We start from the raw sequence: 4296 nt of genomic DNA, 5'->3' as shown, positions 1-4296 counted from the left end.
TAAATTTAGAGGACAAAAATATCTCAGCATTAAACTTCACAATGATGTTGCAGTAAATTTAAATTTACATAGTTATAAATAATGTGTATGGAAAAATATTATCATCAAATACAATTTATAACATTTTTTTTCTGATCCCCTATTACTCTATAATTAAAAAAAAAGACTTGATTTGGTCTCTAAAAATGTATAAATGTTATCCAAAGTGAGGAATACAATAATCAACTGTCCAAATAAAAATTAATAAGATATATAATTTATACACTTGATTTTACAAACTTAAATAAAAATGTTTCTTCTAATGGTTAGGCTTACATTCTCAGAAATTTTATATGAACAACAATGATAACTGGCCAACAGTCATGTTAATTACATCACACTGGGTTAGTATCATGTTCTCAAGCGAAAGTAATGTTAAAAAACCAAATAATGTGAAGTCAGATCTTCAAAGACAAGCAATTATGGAGCTATTCAAATTATAGAGAATGTGCAGTGTCGATATGAATTAGCAAATTGAAGTGGGTGTCTCTTTCCGAATATCTGTTAATGCTAATAAGCAAAGAAGCACAGAGTACTGGAGTTCCACTAATCAGGATGGTCAATGGTGGGTCAAAAAACTAAGTGATGGAGGCAAAATTGTATGCTCTTAGTAATAAGTAGGAAATTATTATGTATGATTTTATCTTAATTGGTTTTGAGAATTAATTGGGTGGTAACAAAAGCTGGCATAAAGCTTTTTATTTGAACAGAACAATTAAAAACCCCAAGGATTGGAATTGATGATAACCATTCTACTGAATTAACTCCTAGCTATAGAATCAAGAGAATTAGTGTTTACCTGAAAATTTAGTTAATTTTAATGACTAATGCCTATTACCTAGCTGGGTACATTTCTACTTTTCAAAGCATGTTTCTTTGGCAAAGGTCAAGTTTATATAAAACCAATGACTTCCATGAGTACATTTCCCACTTTTACATCAAATTTGTAAAATATATAATGAAAGTAGCAGTATATAGCATTTATTACCTTATACCATATAAACTTAACTTTCTTTTTTGGGGGTGGGACTCTCTGTAATATATGCCATGCTAAGAATAATAAGAAATAAAACTATCACTTCTAAATTTACCTGTCCTGTTAAGGTTGAAATTATTTTTCCAAAGTTTAATTTCTGAAAATTTCAAATTCTCTTTTATTTTAGTTAAAACAGAAATGTGAATTCCAGCCTTCATATTTGTGACACATAAAATATTTGGGAATGATCAAATTTGTCAGCAATGGAGGCATAAATGTCATTCTCAGTCATGTTAACATTAATCACTGATCATTTATTTAAATATTTATGGCTGTAGAATAATATTCAGTCACAATTGACATACATATATTTACAGTACTGATGCCATGATATGTGTTTCTATAGTTACGCTTAATTGATTAATATTCAACAGAAACCATTAACTCCTTTCTCAGCTCTTATCAAATAAATTCTTATCACAAACTCACTTTGCCACATTTTATATTTTAAGTAGTTAAAAGAGCTGGCATTGTTTTTGTATGTCACCAGACAGTTAAGCAGCTTACTTAGAAAAAAGCACCACATGTTTTGGGTACTTACATAAATGCAAGAATTAATTTCAATTATATTTTGTTTTAATACACATTAAAGATTCTATTTCCTCTCAAAATATGTAATGAAAAAAACAAGATATTTTAAATTGAAAATATTTGTTTTAAATTGAGTGTAGATCATCATTCCCTTTAAAATAAGTTTGCAAAAACTTGTTTTACATATCATTAATCTTTCTTAATTACATTTGTAATTAATTAGTTATTCAGGTAAGTAAATTTTATTTTATACTCACCCTAAGAAAATATTGGGATCTAATGGAAATTTTCAGTTTACCTAAGCAAATGGAAATAATAAATAAAGCAAGAGAATGAGAGAACAGAATGAAACAGCAGGAATATATTACCTCAACAAGAAATGCTGAGTTTTGTCTTTTGAAACCTGTTCCAAATTGGTGAGCTTTTTCATTCACCAGGGGTGTTTGTTTCCACATTTTCATAGCTGTTCAGCAGTCTTTGACAAGTTCTTTGCGGCTAAGAAAATTTAAAACTGCTTTTAAATTCTTTGAGCAACTCATAGATAGCATCAAAATATATTGCTATAGTATCAAGAAATGTTGAAGAAATATACTTTTAAAGTTGTGCCAAGAAACCTAGTGAGCATCTTCCCCTCCTTCATGATAAAGCAGACTTCTATACTGCCTGCCTTTGGGCTAGGCAATTCCACAGATATTTCTCATACAACTGCTTACTACAAAGTTTTAGTCCAGAAAAGTCTTACTTCTCTCACCCTGGGGAAGTAACTTGGTGTAAGCAGGAAAAAAAATAGTTGCAGAAACAGAACTTTCTCTGCCATTAACCAACAAATCATGGGAACTCCTCAGCATTTGGTCTTTATATCCAAAAAATAATGAAAGCACATTGTGGGATCTATGGCATCCCTCTTAGCACTCAAAATATGAGTCTGTCACCTTTCCAGTCAATTAAATGTCCAGTTCTTACAAGGAGTGTGACCTAAATTTAACTCTATCACACCACAGAGCCTTGCTGAAAGCTGCATGGTCTGTTAAAAGAACGAGTTGTGAGATGGCTGAGAAGTATGAAAGTAAGGTTTAGTATATCCTGTTGCTTCTTGACTTCTTGGATTGCCCAGGACCTTTGCACAAAGCATCCCCTGTATAGATCAGACCCTATTCTACTGTCCCTCCTGTCAATGAATGAAACCATCATCAAAAAACTGTGAAAGCCAAAAATGTCTCCTTCAATTCCTAAATTTTACTTATCACTAATTCTTGTCTATTTTCGCTTCTAAATTCATGCAATCTGTCCACTTTTCTCATCTGCATCTATTGTAACTTTTTTCTTAGTTTTACAATAGCATTTTAAGTGGCCTACCTAACTGCAATATGATTTTTTTCCCCAGCCAAATTCGTCCCCATTCTATCACCATTAAGTTCTTCTCAAAATGGTTCTTCTGATCACGTCACTCCATACTGCAAAGTTGAAGAAAATCCTTCTGTGACTTCCTGTCACTCCTGAAATAAAGCTAATTTCCAAGACTGCAATACAGTAGAACTTTCTGCATAAATGGAAATGTTCTCTGAACTTTCCAATACAGTAACTAATAGCCACAGTGGCAAGTGAGCACTTGAAATATGGCCATTCAACTGAGGAAATAAATTCTTAATTTAATTTCAATCACTTTATATTCATATTAAACAAGCACATTACTTAGTGGCAACCACGTTGGGTAGTCTAAATAAAAAATATGACCATGGCATTGTCTGGTCTCTACCTACTCTCTAGTCTCTTTCTGTACTAAGCTCTCTACTCTGCTCCCTGCTGTTTCACAAAACCTTTGCACATATCATGCCCCGCAGTGGGTAAACTTTTTCTCTTAGTTAACACTAACTCACCCTTCAGGAGATCCAAGAAGGAAAACTGTCATTAAGGACACCTTCCCTAATCACCTGATAAGATCAATTTAAAATGGTCCCATAAGCACTCTCTCTTTTTCACTGTCCTTACCATAGTCACAGTCTTCCATTTATGTATGTGGTTATTTGAAAAACTAGACTCTAAGATCAACAAGGGCATGAATTATTATTGCCTAGCAATTACTCTAGTGCTTAGTAGATAATCAGTACTCCATAAATATTAATTGCACTTAAAAAGGTGTGATTTTTTAACTTTTATTGTTCTTCTGCTGGATAGCTTTGATTTGAGAGATTATTTCCTTGTGATATTTTGGGCAAATCTCTGAATAAATATTAAACATGCACATGCCACCTAAAGAAAGCTTAACCAATTGCCAACCTCTTTGCAGAACACCAAGGGGATGAAACTTGAGAGCCTCCAGGGTATTTACTGATACAGAAGTCATTCACTAACATCTGAGCTACCACTCTAAAGAACAGTGATTATTAGTATCCATTTTGCCTGAAACAGCTTAAGCTTAAGCTACATTTAGGCTGACACATTACTGAAGGAAACGTTCACCACTTCCAACAACCTGAGCAGCACCGATTCCTCCGCTTTTTATGTCTTAACTTAATCCCTTTTGAAGTCATTTGTTTCTGTAACCGGCATTTCAATCTCCTTGTGTACACCTGGTTGTCCTCCTTTCACGTTTGCAGTCAGCATACTCTTCTGCAGCTTAATGCCTTCAAAGAACCAGGCATAGTTTTACTATAATGTAAGTTCTTAAGCTCCTTTTTAAGGATCCATAG

At 33.0% G+C, this 4296-nt stretch overlaps 1 long non-coding RNA gene across 1 annotated transcript; it reads right to left on the bottom strand.

Annotated features, from left to right (window-relative positions):
- Positions 1 to 1059: 1059 nt before the first annotated feature.
- On the bottom strand, positions 1060 to 2096 carry LOC123651396. Its single transcript, XR_006740077.1, has 2 exons — positions 1975 to 2096; positions 1060 to 1089 (listed from the first exon to the last, which is right to left on the bottom strand). It is a non-coding gene; the product is annotated as an uncharacterized LOC123651396 (long non-coding RNA).
- Between the last annotated feature and the right edge of the window lie 2200 nt (positions 2097 to 4296).

The sequence above is a fragment of the Pipistrellus kuhlii genome, unplaced genomic scaffold (genome assembly GCF_014108245.1).
Source record: "Pipistrellus kuhlii isolate mPipKuh1 unplaced genomic scaffold, mPipKuh1.p scaffold_m20_p_5, whole genome shotgun sequence".
NCBI classification, from domain to species: Eukaryota; Metazoa; Chordata; class Mammalia; order Chiroptera; family Vespertilionidae; genus Pipistrellus; species Pipistrellus kuhlii.
This window is presented reverse-complemented; position numbering and strand designations above follow the sequence as displayed.